The sequence below is a fragment of the Drosophila sechellia genome, unplaced genomic scaffold, assembly GCF_004382195.2.
Source record: "Drosophila sechellia strain sech25 unplaced genomic scaffold, ASM438219v1 U_19, whole genome shotgun sequence".
NCBI lineage: Eukaryota > Metazoa > Arthropoda > Insecta > Diptera > Drosophilidae > Drosophila > Drosophila sechellia.
Window position 1 is genome coordinate 49,271 of NW_022611127.1, and position 9,932 is coordinate 59,202.

Here is a 9,932-nt window from a genome sequence, read left to right on the forward strand (position 1 = left end):
CCATATACATATAATAATTAACCATTTTCATATGTATATTTTTTAATTTACTCATATAATTGCCAAAATCATATAAATACATAAGTTTGAACAATATCAGAGGTCGGCAACGGTCTTTCCTCTATAATACTAAGATAATATGGGAATATTTCATCATTTTTTCCCTTATACATATAATAATTAATCATTTTCATATGTATATTATTTAATTTACTCGTATAATTGTCAAAATCCTATGAACACATAAGAGAATACAATATGAGAGGTCGGCGCAACCATAATATAGTAGTTGATGACGAGGTGTTTGGCAACTTGACACAATCCATTAAAGTCTTTATATTAATTATATGAAAGGGACAATATCATATGCGTCACTAAATTGATGACGAGGTGTTTGGCAACTTGATACAATTCTTTAAAGTCTTTATATCAAAAATTATATGATAGGACAATATCATATGCGTCACTAAATTGATGACGAGGTGTTTGGCAACTTGACACAATTCATTAAGTCTGTATATTAATTATATGATAGGGACAATATCATATGCGTCACTAAATTGATGACGAGGTGTTTGGCAACTTGATACAATTCTTTAAAGTCTTTATATCAAAAATTATATAATAAGGACAATATCATATGCGTCACTAAATTGATGACGAGGTGTTTGGCAACTTGACACAATCATTAAAGTCTTATATTAATTATATGATAGGGACAATATCATATGCGTCACTAAATTGATGACGAGGTGTTTGGCAACTTGATACAATTCTTTAAAGTCTTATATCAAAATTATATGATAGGGACAATATCATATGCGTCACTAAATTGATGACGAGGTGTTTGGCAACTTGACACAATTCATTAAAGTCTGTATATTAATTATATGATAGGGACAATATCATATGCGTCACTAAATTGATGACGAGGTGTTTGGCAACTTGATACAATTCTTTAAAGTCTTTATATCAAAAATTATATGATAAGGACAATATCATATGCGTCACTAAATTGATGACGAGGTGTTTGGCAACTTGACACAATCCATTAAAGTCTTTATATTAATTATATGATAGGGACAATATCATATGCGTCACTAAATTGATGACGAGGTGTTTGGCAACTTGATACAATTCTTTAAAGTCTTTATATCAAAAATTATATGATAAGGACAATATCATATGCGTCACTAAATTGATGACGAGGTGTTTGGCAACTTGACACAATTCATTAAAGTCTTTATATTAATTATATGATAGGGACAATATCATATGCGTCACTAAATTGATGACGAGGTGTTTGGCAACTTGACACAATCCATTAAAGTCTTTATATTAATTATATGATAGGGACAATATCATATGCGTCACTAAATTGATGACGAGGTGTTTGGCAACTTGATTCAATTCTTTAAAGTCTTTATATCAAAAATTATATGATAAGGACAATATCATATGCGTCACTAAATTGATGACGAGGTGTTTGGCAACTTGACACAATTCATTAAAGTCTGTATATTAATTATATGATAGGGACAATATCATATGCGTCACTAAATTGATGACGAGGTGTTTGGCAACTTGATACAATTCTTTAAAGTCTTTATATCAAAAATTATATGATAGGGACAATATCATATGCGTCACTAAATTGATGACGAGGTGTTTGGCAACTTGACACAATTCATTAAAGTCTTTATATTAATTATATGATAGGGACAATATCATATGCGTCACTAAATTGATGACGAGGTGTTTGGCAACTTGACACAATCCATTAAAGTCTTTATATTAATTATATGATAGGGACAATATCATATGCGTCACTAAATTGATGACGAGGTGTTTGGCTACAGGAAAAAATCATTTATTTATCGAATCATCAAGCAAAGGATAAGCTTCAGTGGATCGCAGTATGGCAGCTGCTCAACCACTTACAACACCTTGCCTGTTACAAAAGTCGTTTACAATTGATTCTAGGCTTTGTCATTGTATTAAATAATGCTTTTATATGTAACTAGCGCGGCATCAGGTGATCGAAGATCCTCCTAATTTACTATGTTACAAATTACATTGGCATCACATCCATTGTCGTTTATAAAATAAATTATAAACTTTAAATGGTTTAGAAGCCATACAATGCAAATTGCCCCTTATTTATCATTGCAGTCCAGCACGGATACGACCTTAGAGGCGTTCAGGCATAATCCAACGGACGTAGCGTCATACCACTGTTCGCTCGAACAAGTATTGTGCCATTGGTCCGTACCTGCGGTTCCTCTCGTACTACGCAGGAATGCTGTCGCAACAACGTTTTGTCATTAGTAGGGTAAAACTAACCTGTCTCACGACGGTCTAAACCCAGCTCACGTTCCCTTGCATGGGTGAACAATCCAACGCTTGGTGAATTTTGCTTCACAATGATAGGAAGAGCCGACATCGAAGGATCAAAAAGCGACGTCGCTATGAACGCTTGGCCGCCACAAGCCAGTTATCCCTATGGTAACTTTTCTGACACCTCTTGTTAAAAACTCTTTAAACCAAAAGGATCGATAGGCCGAGCTTTTGCTGTCCCTGTGTGTACTGAACACCGAGATCAAGTCAGCATTTGCCCTTTTGCTCTATGTGTGGTTTCTGTCCGCACTGAGCTGGCCTTGGGACACCTCCGTTATTATTTGAGAGATGTACCGCCCCAGTCAAACTCCCTACCTGGCAATGTCCTTGAATTGGATCATACCTGAGTAATTGGAGTTATACCAAATTTTCAAATCAAAAATACATAAATGCATCGTTTTATTAAAGAATTTGTTTGCGATTATATAACAAACTCGTGATACTTTGATCAAGAAGCTTGCATCAAAACCCAATACCATAAGATATAATAAATATATCCGTATAATGGCTAGGAAATGATACACGTTCCATTTAATCAAGTAAGTAAGGAAACAATAAGAGTAGTGGTATTTCATTGACGATACCAAACCGAGGTCTAATATCTCCCACTTATTCTACACCTCTTATGTCTCCTTACACTGCCAGATTAGAGTCAAGCTCAAAAGGGTCTTCTTTCCCCGCTAATTATTCCAAGCCCGTTCCCTTGGCTGTGGTTTCGCTAGATAGTAGATAGGGACAGTAGGAATCTCGTTAATCCATTCATGCGCGTCACTAATTAGATGACGAGGCATTTGGCTACCTTAAGAGAGTCATAGTTACTCCCGCCGTTGACCCGCGCTTACTTGAATTTCTTCACTTTGACATTCAGAGCACTGGGCAGAAATCACATTGTGTCAACACCCGCTAGGGCCATCACAATGCTTTGTTTTAATTAGACAGTCGGATTCCCCAAGTCCGTGCCAGTTCTGAATTGATTGTTAATTGATAATCGTTATAATTGATAAGAACTAATTGGTTTAACCCAAATAGTATTCTTAAAAATTTTAGCAAGAAAGTTCCACAATTGGCTACGTAACTAAACTATCCGGGGAACAAGTAACTAACATAAATGCTAGAAACTCTATTTACCCAGAACGAGCACATAAACCATGTTATTGTTTCCCAATCAAGCCCGACTATCTCAATCTTCAGAGCCAATCCTTATCCCGAAGTTACGGATCTAATTTGCCGACTTCCCTTACCTACATTATTCTATCGACTAGAGACTCTTCACCTTGGAGACCAGCTGCGGATATTGGTACGGCCTGTTGAGAAGTTTGCGTGTCCCCACCATAAATTTTCAAGGTCCGAGGAGAAAATATCGACACAACAGTATATGTCATGCTCTTCTAGCCCATCTACCATATCTCTCTGCGAAAGACTTCCATGGTAGTACGGCTATAAAACAGAAAAGAAAACTCTTCCGATATCTCTCGACGGCTTCTTTATGGTCGTTCCTGTTGCCAGGATGAGCACGAGGCCCATATTTAATAACAAACGGATACTCAACAGGTTACGGAATTGGAACCGTATTCCCTTTCGTTCAAAATTATTCAAGTGTATTATATTCGCTTTGTTTATATAGTTAGGCATTTTTGTTTTACTTGAAAATTTTCGGCTTTCGCCTTGAACTTAGGACCGACTAACTCGTGATCAACCACTGTTCACACGAAACCCTTCTCCACTTCAGTCCTCCAAGGTCTCATTCGATTATTTGCTACTACCACCAAGATCTGTACCAATGGCAGCTCCATGCAGGCTTACGCCAAACACTTCTACGCATACCATTGTACCTTCCTACTCACTAAAGTTTCAAAATTTATATCACAAGTAATATAAATCATCTACTTTAGCGGTAATGTATAGGTATACAACTTAAGCGCCATCCATTTTAAGGGCTAGTTGCTTCGGCAGGTGAGTTGTTACACACTCCTTAGCGGATTTCGACTTCCATGATCACCGTCCTGCTGTTTTAAGCAACCAACGCCTTTCATGGTATCTGCATGAGTTGTTAATTTGGGCACCGTAACATTACGTTTGGTTCATCCCACAGCGCCAGTTCTGCTTACCAAAAGTGGCCCACTGGGCACATTATATCATAACCTTGAACTTCATATCAAGAAAGTTAAGGTTCTTACCCATTTAAAGTTTGAGAATAGGTTAAGATCGTTTCGACCCTAAGGCCTCTAATCATTCGCTTTACCAGATAAGATTATTTTATATAATATTAAAATGCACCAGCTATCCTGAGGGAAACTTCGGAAGGAACCAGCTACTAGATGGTTCGATTGGTCTTTCGCCCCTATACTCAATTCTGACAATCGATTTGCACGTCAGAACTGTTTCGGTCTTCCATCAGGGTTTCCCCTGACTTCAACCTGATCAAGTATAGTTCACCATCTTTCGGGTCACAGCATATATGCTCAAGGTACGTTCCAGTTAGAGGCATAAATAATATAAATATACATTATACATAACTATATAGAACGCCCCGGGATTGTGTTAATTAGCTATAAATAGCTAAAAAACTAATCCCATTATTAGTCAAGTTAATTACGCTATTAGGTTTACATCCCAATAACTTGCACATATGTTAGACTCCTTGGTCCGTGTTTCAAGACGGGTCCCGAAGGTATCCTGAATCTTTCGCATTGTTAATCATACAAGAGCATATAATAAACACAAAAATCAATGATAATTATGCCATTATATAATTCCGAAAAATTAACGCTCTGTAATAATATAAATCTATCAGCACTTTATCAAATTAATAACATTTATTCTGTGTTAAAATGCAAGCAATTTAATTGGAATAAACTATAAGTTATATTTTATGATAAATTTGGGATATGCTAATAGATTACAATGTCCTTATATGGAAAAAATGCACATTATTCTTAATAATATTATTTAAATATTACAATTTTAATGATGAATTTTCCATAACGGATATTCAGGTTCATCGGGCTTAACCTCTAAGCAGTTTCACGTACTGTTTAACTCTCTATTCAGAGTTCTTTTCAACTTTCCCTCACGGTACTTGTTTACTATCGGTCTCATGGTTATATTTAGTTTTAGATGGAGTTTACCACCCACTTAGTGCTGCACTATCAAGCAACACGACTCTTTGGAAACATCATCTAGCAATCATTAACGTTATACGGGCCTGGCACCCTCTATGGGTAAATGGCCTCATTTAAGAAGGACTTAAATCATTAATTTCTCATACTAGAATATTGACGCTCCATACACTGCATCTCACATTTGCCATATAGACAAAGTGACTTAGTGCTGAACTGTTTTCTTTTCGCTCGCCGCTACTAAGAAAATCCTTGTTAGTTTCTTTTCCTCCCCTAATTAATATGCTTAAATTCAGGGGGTAGTCCCATATGAGTTGAGGTTGTATATATAACTATATTTTGCCATAAATTCTTTATATATAAATGATAAAACAATCAATTAAATTCGTTATAAATAGTTCCAATAGTTCTTGTAAGCAAAGTCATTTTTATCCATTTAACGAACCAACGAAGAATAATAACAAAACCAAGATTTTTCTTTTTCCGAATCATTAATAAGAGACAATTCTAGATGAAAAATATTTCAATTTTTTATGCTAGACATTTCTCAGTATTATTTGATTGAAAAAGAAAATATTTCTCTTCGTTTTTCACATTCAAATGTGAGATAATGTTTTTCATTTCTTTTTTAATATTATGAATAAAATCATTATTTAATCCAATAATATACCATATGCTTATAAAAAATTTATAAACAACTTAATTAGCATAGTCTTACAACCCTCAACCATATGTAGTCCAAGCAGCACTATAAAATTAATTAAAGTACATAACAGCATGGACTGCGATATGCGTTCAAAATGTCGATGTTCATGTGTCCTGCAGTTCACACGATGACGCACAGTTTGCTGCGTTCTTCATCGACCCATGAGCCGAGTGATCCACCGCTTAGAGTTTTATAATTCAATTTTATATAATGTCAATATTGTTTTTATTGAAAGAAATTAAAAATACACCATTTTACTGGCATATATCAATTCCTTCAATAAATTTATTTTTATACCTAAAATAAATGTTGCGAAATGTCTTAGTTTCATATAAGCATTATGTATCATAATAATCTGGTTATGGTTTGCTATTTTGGGTGACACATACTGCAAAATTTATATAAAACATTAACCTGATGGATGACAGGTACAAACATTGTATATTTTAGGTTGTTGCATTAGCCAACGTATGCTCATAACATAGATGAACAATACATATTCGCAACGCGTGTATATTATGGTCCATATACACACACACTTATTTTGATTACCACACATTCAAAATTATTTTTATTTTAATTCGACTTCTACTTTCGAATTTAGTTTAGTTTCTTCGATTTCCATTTTCGAGAATTTGTTTTTATAGGAAACGCCGTTGTTGTAGTAAGTACTGCCACAAATACGCACAGCAACATTAATAATGTTAAAGTCTTTTTATGAGGTTGCCAAGCCCCACATATAAAATAAAAGCCATCTTCATTTTATTTTGACTTTAACTTTTGATTCCGTGGAATCATTTTGTAATATTTTTATTTTGGTAAATTGTATTTATTTGTATTATAACAAATATTTATTAACGATAAGGATATTATACAATAATGATCCTTCCGCAGGTTCACCTACGGAAACCTTGTTACGACTTTTACTTCCTCTAAATAATCAAGTTCGGTCAACTTTTGCGAAACAACCGTAACACGCAAGGCGTCACAGTGATCACGTCCGGAGACCTCACTAAATAATTCAATCGGTAGTAGCGACGGGCGGTGTGTACAAAGGGCAGGGACGTAATCAATGCGAGTTAATGACTCACACTTACTGGGAATTCCAAGTTCATGTGAACAGTTTCAGTTCACAATCCCAAGCATGAAAGTGGTTCAGCGGTTTACCCGGACCTCTCGGTCTAGGAAATACACGTTGATACTTTCATTGTAGCGCGCGTGCAGCCCAGGACATCTAAGGGCATCACAGACCTGTTATTGCTCAATCTCATTATTGCTAGACGCAATTTGTCCATTTAAGAAGCTAGTGTCCTTATAATGGGACAAACCAACAGGTACGGCTCCACTTACATAAACACATTCAAACACAATAAACATTTTACTGCCACCATGAATGAAGGCTACATAAGCTTCAGCACCATAATCCTGAAGATATCTATTTAATATATTTGAGTCTCGTTCGTTATCGGAATTAACCAGACAAATCACTCCACGAACTAAGAACGGCCATGCACCACCACCCATAGATTCGAGAAAGAGCTATCAATCTGTCTTACACACTTATGTTCGGACCTGGTAAGTTTTCCCGTGTTGAGTCAAATTAAGCCGCAGGCTCCACTCCTGGTGGTGCCCTTCCGTCAATTCCTTTAAGTTTCAGCTTTGCAACCATACTTCCCCCGGAGCCCAAAAGCTTTGGTTTCCCGGGAAGCGACTGAGAGAGCCATAAAAGTAGCTACACCCAATTGCTAGCTGGCATCGTTTATGGTTAGAACTAGGGCGGTATCTGATCGCCTTCGAACCTCTAACTTTCGTTCTTGATTAATGAAAACATCTTTGGCAAATGCTTTCGCTTAAGTTAGTCTTACGACGGTCCAAGAATTTCACCTCTCGCGTCGTAATACTAATGCCCCCAAACTGCTTCTATTAATCATTACCTCTTGATCTGAAAACCAATGAAAGCAGAACAGAGGTCTTATTTCATTATCCCATGCACAGAATATTCAGGCATTTGAAGCCTGCTTTAAGCACTCTAATTTGTTCAAAGTAATAGTACCGGCCCACAATAACACTCGTTTAAGAGCACTAGTGCAGGTTTTTAAATAGGAGGAACATATGAAAAAATACAAGTATTTAATCACATATAAGAACTCCACCGGTAATACGCTTACATACATAAAGGTATAGTACTAACCACAATTGTAAGTTGTACTACCCGTATGAAGCACAAGTTCAACTACGAACGTTTTAACCGCAACAACTTTAATATACGCTATTGGAGCTGGAATTACCGCGGCTGCTGGCACCAGACTTGCCCTCCAATTGGTCCTTGTTAAAGGATTTAAAGTGTACTCATTCCAATTACAGGGCCTCGGATATGAGTCCTGTATTGTTATTTTTCGTCACTACCTCCCCGAGCTGGGAGTGGGTAATTTACGCGCCTGCTGCCTTCCTTAGATGTGGTAGCCGTTTCTCAGGCTCCCTCTCCGGAATCGAACCCTGATTCCCCGTTACCCGTTGCAACCATGGTAGTCCTAGATACTACCATCAAAAGTTGATAGGGCAGACATTTGAAAGATCTGTCGTCGGTACAAGACCATACGATCTGCATGTTATCTAGAGTTCAACCAATATAACGATCTTGCGATCGCTTGGTTTTAGCCTAATAAAAGCACATGTCCCATAAGGTTCATGTTTTAATTGCATGTATTAGCTCTAGAATTACCACAGTTATCCAAGTAACTGTTAACGATCTAAGGAACCATAACTGATATAATGAGCCTTTTGCGGTTTCACTTTTAATTCGTGTGTACTTAGACATGCATGGCTTAATCTTTGAGACAAGCATATAACTACTGGCAGGATCAACCAGAATAATGTTTTTCCTTCATATTCCATTCATATTTTTTGAATCGAAATAAGCAATATAATAGATATATAGATTTTTCACTTTATATAATTCCATGATTTTTATTATATTGAATAAAATTCAATATTTCGCCTTTGGGTAAAATTTTAAATATATAAATATAAGTAAAAAATCTATTCGATTACGGCCATTTTTATATAGCATTCGTAATCCATATTTTCATTTTTAATTTATACTTGTTTTACCAATATAACAAGAATTTCATATAATTATTGTAATATATATGTTTCTATAATTTTATCTTTTTATATATACATATTTCATTATAAAATATCATTTTATTTCCAACATACATAATTATTGTATCCACACATGTACAATTTTTGTTTAACCAATATAAATATTAAGTTAAATCATTTGCATTTTGAAGATAAATTTAAAATTTATCTCTTTTCATATATCTCTCTGGTAATATATAACATAAAACCAAGCGCATATGATAATATTTCCACATTTAATATATAATTTTATATTTCTTTCATAAGAATCCATATTTGTATTATACCGTAACGATATAATAATCCAACTATACGGCAGGTAATAAATTAATATTTGCCTGCCTCCAAAAATTAACGATAATATATGGAAACGATTTGTTATTCTATATATAATAGAAACTTGACTTTTGTTTCAACGATATTATCTAAAAAGCGTATATTCCTATTATCCGCGGAGCCAAGTCCCGTGTTCTATAGAACTGAGAAACAAATTTGTACGGATAATAATATACTTTATTTTATGTAACCAATATAAACATAATCCGAAATAAATATTTCGAATAATG

At 35.2% G+C, this 9,932-nt stretch overlaps 3 non-coding genes across 3 annotated transcripts; all 3 read right to left on the reverse strand.

The window, feature by feature from the left end:
• Nucleotides 1-1,877: 1,877 nt before the first annotated feature.
• Nucleotides 1,878-5,839, reverse strand: LOC116802629. Its single transcript, XR_004362963.1, has one exon. It is a non-coding gene; the product is annotated as a large subunit ribosomal RNA (ribosomal RNA).
• A 394-nt stretch (nt 5,840-6,233) lies between these two features.
• LOC116802633 lies at nt 6,234-6,412 on the reverse strand. The gene has a single exon (XR_004362967.1). It is a non-coding gene; the product is annotated as a 5.8S ribosomal RNA (ribosomal RNA).
• Nucleotides 6,413-7,099: 687 nt separating this feature from the next.
• On the reverse strand, nt 7,100-9,094 carry LOC116802627. Its single transcript, XR_004362961.1, has one exon. It is a non-coding gene; the product is annotated as a small subunit ribosomal RNA (ribosomal RNA).
• Nucleotides 9,095-9,932: the final 838 nt, after the last annotated feature.